Genomic DNA, 6,525 nt, shown 5'->3' on the forward strand with positions numbered 1-6,525 from the left:
AGGAAGTTCTGTGACCTGCTGCACGTGACTCAAGTGCCGCACGGAACAGCCAGGACTTGCACTCGAGTCTGTCCAACTCCGAAGCGGCCTCTTGTCCCATGTGAAGGGCCGTGAGCTCCCGGACGGATGGGTGGGGTTTTAGAGCGAAGGGAGACAGACGTTTCAGGCTGAGGACAGGCGTTTGGGGGAGTGGCAAGGCAGAGCAAGGCAGGTGGGACCGCAGAGGTGGTTTGAGGCCAGAGGAGGGAGGACCTCTGTAGTGGTCAGAACTCCTGGGTTCAAGAGACAGAAAACACAATCTCGAGAGGCTTAAATGAAAAGCAAATTGATTGACTCAAGAAACTGCAAAATTTAGTTTATCTGCTTCAGGTACAGCTGGATCTAGGATTTCAAATGATGCCATCAGGATTTGGTCCTCCATCTCTCTGCTTTTCCCTGTGTTGGCTTCACTCTGGAGCAGGCCCTTTCCAAATTCGGGCAGCTCCAGGCTGACACTCTCCCAGTTCCAAGCCCAGTAGGAGGAAACATTCATTTCTCCAAATGTTTAAACACAGGATCTGGAAATGGAACTCCCTGGACTGGTTTGGGTCATAAGACTACGCCTGAAGCAGTCCCTGTGCGGAGGTGGAGTAGAAGACTCTGATTGACTAGGTTGGGGTCACATGCCTGAGACATGAGCCCCACCCAAACCACATGGACTGAGAGTGGGGCAGGGATGGCTTCCCAGGAATAAAGGCATTTAGAGATCAGAAGGAAAAGGAACAGGTGCTGGGTGAGCAAAGATGACCGTCTGGACCTTGAGCTCCTGGTCCTTTGGACAGTGGGGAGCCAGTGAAGGCTTTAATTTGGGGACTGAGCAGCCTAGATCAGATTTGGGCTTTAGGAGTCGAGAAGGGGGAGCGGATGGGGGCAGAGACACTTGTAGGAAGGTGCAAGACCCTTTAAGAGATCCTGGAGGCCTGAGGCAGATGGCACGGAGAGGAGGGGAAGATGCAGAAGAAGCCTGGCTGGGATGCCCCTGTTGTTACTGGAACGGCTGTTCCAAGGACCAAGACCACGTCACCCTCTTGCTATGGGCCTGCAGATGCCAGTGAGAGCGTGGGCTGAGGGCCCAGCCTCCCCTCCCCCCAGAGCCCCATGACTAACTCTTTCCCTCCATCTGTTCCCACACTGACTTGCACCCCTCCCGCCCTGGGGTCCCAGGGAATCTGATCTCCTGTGGCCCCGGTTGTGGGGCGGTCACCTTGACATCGGGTGGTGGATGCGGCGCTGAGATCCTTCAGCTCTCCCAGCCTCAGCAGCCCATTCCCCAGTTTCCAACCTCCCACCCCACGCCCTGGGGCCTGGGACATCCCCCCGCAGGCTCCGGGCCGGGCCAGCTCCTCTCCTGGTGAAAGGAGCCATTGTGAGGTCAGCCTGGGAGCTGGCAGGCGCTGCGCTGGCACACGTGGCTCCCGGAGGCCCCGGGGTCCGGCGATTCCTGTCTCTGCTGCTGGGACCTGCCCAGAGAGAAGGGGTGAGGTCAGAGGGGCCTGGGCTATCATGGGGGCTTCTGGGCCTGCTGCAGCTGGACCCTGAAGATCCACTGCATTCTGATTTCCATCTGCCTCGGGTCCGAGGGAGGAGACTGGAGGGCAGGGCCGGCCGCTGGGACCTTCAGAACCTTGGAGCAGGAAGGACTTGCCAGCTGGGCCCTGGCATATCTGGGGCCCTCGCCAAACTGAAAGCCACGGTGTCCTAAACCCGGCCAGAACCCTGTTCCCTGGTGGGCCGGCCAAACCTGCAGAGCCCTGGAGGGAGAGGCAGGTCACTGAGGCCATTCAGGAAAGGTTAGCAGGTTTGGGGGTGGGTGGTGAGAAAGGGAGGAGCTGAGGACTTGCAGTTATGTCACAGACTACCAGAGACCTGCCAGACTGAGTCACAATACTTAGTTACTATTTATTGAGCACTTAGTAAGTGTTGGGCACAGTGCCAAAAATTTTACATCCATTATCTCATTTAGTTCTCACAGCATCCATATAAGGTAAGTATTATCTATCTGTAGGGCTTTCTGGTACAGCTGTCCAGGTTGTTCACTGCACAAGGGACCCAACCAAGAGAGGCATGTGAAGGCTAAAATCTACCTGCTGCTCTGCTCACCAGCTGTATTCCTGTAGATCTGTGTCTATAAAAAGGTACAGCTGAGGGAAGGTGGGCTCTGAGGAGATGAAATGGCTTGTCCAAGACCCCACAACTAGGAAGTGACACAGCTGGGATTCAAACTCAGGTCTGTCTGACTCCAAAACCTCTCAGTTAACCGCTTTGCTCTCTCTGTTCAGGCCTGTTCACTCACCCTCTCTACCTTCCTGTTTCCTCAGGACCCAGCCTCTCAGGTCAGCAGTGTGGTGCAAGGCAGAGGCAGGGCTGGGAGGCAGGAGACGGGGCTGCGGTCCCAGCCCTCCATCTTACTCACCTCTCCTGGCCTCACCTCGTCTCCTCATCCGGGAGCGGGTGTGTCAATTAAAGCTCTTTAAAAGCAAGTGACAGAGACCTGCTTTGGCTTAGTGAAGCGAAACAAGAAAAAAGGGGCTGCATCGGGAGGATCTGGGGCTGCCCACAGAATGGGAGGAGGCGCTAAACTAGGCCTCAGAAAGGCCAGAACCCGGGGCCACTCCAGGGATCCGGGAGCAGGGACCCGTGAACCGCATCTAAGGCTAGTTCCCTAAATAATAACCCAGGCCCTGTTGTCGGAAGAAGAGAGCATGGCTGCGGCAGCCCCAGACAGCTCCTGTCCACGTCCCACATCAGTGAGGAGGCGGGCCCACCGGGGCGCCTGAATCGAGTGAGCTCTGATGGGGAAGCTCCGTGCAGGCTGCCAAGCAGCCCGAGACGCACGGGAGCATCGTGTGTCCGTCTGTCCCTCCCATCCAGGGCAGGGACGCAGGGGGAGCACGCCAGCTTCTCGTCCTGGCTTTGCCACTGACTGGTTATGTGTCCTTGGGCAAGTCACTCTTCCTCCCGGACCAGAGTTTTGTCATCTCTCGAAGACAGTGATCATCTCTAAGACCAGTCCTCAGCTCACTAAGGTGTTCGCAGCCCATCCCAGGGGAATTTGAGAAATTAAAAGATGTTCCTGGCAGCAACCACTTCACCTGAGGGAATGCATCATAAATGATGGCACTTCAGGCTGCTGTGAAGAAGATATCAGGTGACATCAAGTGGAAAAACACCCCCCTCCCCCAGGAACCCACGCAGGAAGACGGGCAGCGCGGGCACAGCGCCCCCACCTGGGGCTCCAGAACATCTGCCGTGAGGGGCTGCAGAGAGTCCCTGCTCTGGGGCGAGAGGTTGGTCCCAGTTGAGATTTCATTTGCTGGAGGGCTTCCAGGCAGAGGAAACACAGCTGGCCCTCAGGAGACACGGGCCTCTGGACCACGTGTGTCACAGTGCCTTTGTTGAAGGAACACACAGATTTGTGACAGCAGATCGAGGCTCTGTGCAAAGAGAACATCAGTTCTCTCCCGGCCTCAGTGTCTGCATCTGTCAGATGGGGATAAGGTCATTGTGCCAACCTCATGGGGCCTTTCTGAGGACCCCCTGGGACAATAGAGCTGAAAGAAAACCTGAGGACACAGAGGGCCAGGGGCCGAAGAAGGGCTAGAACATGTGCTCCACAGGGCGGGGCCTGAGTCTGTCCGTGCACTGCTGCGTCCTCCGTGCAACGCGGGCTCCGGCACACAGCAGACGCTCGAAAATTGTCTGTTGAGGATGAATAGCTGACACGCAATACGGACTTGTGCAGCAAGCCCTGTTCTGAGAGTTTTCCATGCACGCACGCTTCATCCTGACAATAATACAGGTACTGTCGTCCCCATTTAGAGATAAGGCAACTGAGAGACAGAGGGATTATGTCACCTGCCCAAGGCCAGGCGGCTCGTAAGAGCAGGGCTGGCTTCCACCTCCCGCAGGCCGGCTCCAGGTCTGTGCTGTCACACAGAGTGCTCCTGTCTGAGTGCTCCTGTTTGAGTGCTCCTGTCTGGATGCTCCTGTCTCAGTGCTCCTGTCTAGATGCTCCTGTCTGAGTGCTCCTGTATGAGTGCTCCTGTCTGGATGCTCCTGTCTGAGTGCTCCTGTCTGGATGTTCCTGTCTGGATGCTCCTGTCTGAGTGCTCCTGTATGAGTGCTCCTGTCTGGATGCTCCTGTCTGAGTGCTCCTGTCTGGATGTTCCTGTCTGGATGCTCCTGTCTGAATGCACCTGTCTGGATGCTCCTGTCTGGATGCTCCTGTCTGGATGCTTTGCTTACGCATGAGCGAAGGAAGAAGCTCGTGTGGGTATTTATGAATGAGGTTTGGGATTCCTCGTCTCTTTGCTTTGGGAAGAGGGTCTGAAGCTTCCAGCAAGGATTCCTGTTTTTCACTCATCTGTCAGCAGCTTCTGGTATTTACAGAAAACACTTCGCAAATGCAACAACAAAACTGGCCTCATCATCTGTCTCCAAACCTGGCATCCTCTTCCCCTCCTCCCGGTGGCAGCTCGTGCTGTCACTGAGGACGGGTGCCCCAGACAGAAACTTGGAGTCATTTTTGACACCCTTCCCTCTCTCCCCTGGACAGTCTCCTCAAGGTCACAGCAGAAACTGTCTCACAGCAAGTTCGTCCAGCTGTCACCCCTGTCATCTTCCAGGTATAACAGCTTGTGGAGGGCTCCCCTATGCTTTAAGATTTCAGGAAAAATTGGCTCTCATGGGCTGTCCCCCTGTGATGAGATTTATGGCTTGTCTCCTGTTCCAGTTAAACTATCACTGCAAAATGAATCAACCAAAACTTCGTAGTGTAAAACAATGCCATGTTGTTATTCTTTCTCAGAGTTCTAGGGGCCGACTGGGCTCAGAGGGGTTCTTGCTCATGTGGTCGCAAATAAAAGGTGAATGGCATTGGAGTGACCACAGGCTTCCTCACCCCCGTGTCTGGCAGTTGACACTGGTTGTCAACCGGGATGGCAGCTGGGACTGTTGGCCAGAACATCCACGCACGGCCTCTTCATGTACCCTGGGCACAGCATGGCAGCTGGATTTCAAGAATAACTAGCCCCAGAAATAGAAAGTGGAACCTACCAGACTCTTAAGATTTGAGTCACTTCCACCATATTCCATTGGTTGAGCAGTCACAAAGCTCATATTCAAGGGGGGGGGGCACCCAGAACGCCACCTCTCAATGGGAGGAGTGTCAAAGAATTTGGGGGCCATGTTTTTAGAACCACTTCACCTCCCAGTGTGCCTGGGGCCTCCTAGGGAGGGGCTTCATTTCTGCTAGTCAACCTCTTCTAGTCGTCCTTCCCTGGCACCTGCTTCTGCTGAATTCTCCGTCTCCTCCAGCTCTCAACTCCCTTGAAGGCCCTTTCTACAACCCTGGCAGCCCTCTGGTAGAACGCAGCCCTTTTTTCTTAACTTTCCCCAGGGTCATGTGTGAAGTCACGGGAGACATTTGCTGACTCACGGGTGAGGGCCGAGGGCACTGGCATTGCAATGCAGCTTGTACAGATGATTTAAAATGGAGCATCAGTGCTCTCTCTTCTCAGAGCCTTCAGCCACCCTGGCCCCTCTCCTGCCTTGGCTCCATCTTCCCACCAGGTTGCCAGAACCTCTCCCACCTTCCAACCACTCTCATGTGCTCTCTCATCTCCCCTCCAAATTCCACTTCCTTTATCACCCTGACCAGTTAAGTTCTCTGCCTCCCCTCCTCCCCAGCGTGTCCCAGCGCATCAAGGGCTCTCTCCCCACAGTTACAATGTCTTCTGAGCCAAGAGGACTGCTGAGCACAGGCAGCTCCCTCCCCTAAGAGGAATTCGGTTGCCAGAACATTTCCCCTCCTCCACTCTTGGCGTTGGAAGGGCCCTGAGCAATCCTTTAACCCAACATCTTCCAGACCATGTTCCTGGGAACAGCCTTAGTTCTTACGGTCCGCCATAGATGCTCCACAGAGGTTGTGCGGTCAAATGTGCGTGGGAAGTTCTGGATTAAAGAGAAGCAGGCCCCTCCACCTGCAGCACCAAACAGCACCTTCTGCCATCAAGGGAATGCTCTGGTCCCTTCTGGGCAATACGGTGCCGCTGGCCATCGGGTCTCCTGGGCACTTGAAATGTGACTGCTGAGACTGAGGAACTGAATTTCAAATTTCAGTTTCCATAACCACATGTGGCTGGTGGCCACCACATTGGATAGCACAGCCTCAGAGCCTTCATTATTCTAATAGGTGTTAAGTGGCTTTCCCCAACATGTTCGCTCAAAGATTCAATCTCTCTCTCTCTCTTTGCTGATGGTGTGCTGTTAACCCCTGTTTCGCAGTTTGGGAAATGCTCCTGTGGTCCAATCCTTACTGGACAGATGAAGAAACTGATCCCAGAGAGGGCAAGGGACTTTCACAGCAAGTTAGATGCCCAGCGGAGGTTTGAACTCAGGCCTCTTCTCTCTCCTAGTCCAGCTCTGACTCCCTGGGTCTTTGACAGCTTTAAGTGAGGGCTGAAGCCAAAAGGAAGGACAGACACA

The 6,525-nt window shown here is 54.8% G+C and overlaps 1 long non-coding RNA gene across 2 annotated transcripts; it reads left to right on the forward strand.

Annotated features, from left to right (window-relative positions):
* The first annotated feature begins 1,449 nt into the window (after positions 1 to 1,449).
* Positions 1,450 to 4,822, forward strand: LOC111772412 (uncharacterized). 2 transcript variants are annotated; one of them, XR_011436502.1, is made up of 3 exons: positions 1,450 to 1,516; positions 2,045 to 2,266; positions 2,358 to 4,822. It is a non-coding gene; the product is annotated as an uncharacterized lncRNA (long non-coding RNA). The 2 variants fall into 2 exon arrangements; XR_002806257.2 differs by lacking the exon at positions 1,450 to 1,516 and having other exon boundaries at positions 2,030 to 2,266.
* Positions 4,823 to 6,525: the final 1,703 nt, after the last annotated feature.

Source organism: Equus caballus, chromosome 2 (assembly GCF_041296265.1).
Source record: "Equus caballus isolate H_3958 breed thoroughbred chromosome 2, TB-T2T, whole genome shotgun sequence".
In the NCBI taxonomy this organism is placed as follows: domain Eukaryota; kingdom Metazoa; phylum Chordata; class Mammalia; order Perissodactyla; family Equidae; genus Equus; species Equus caballus.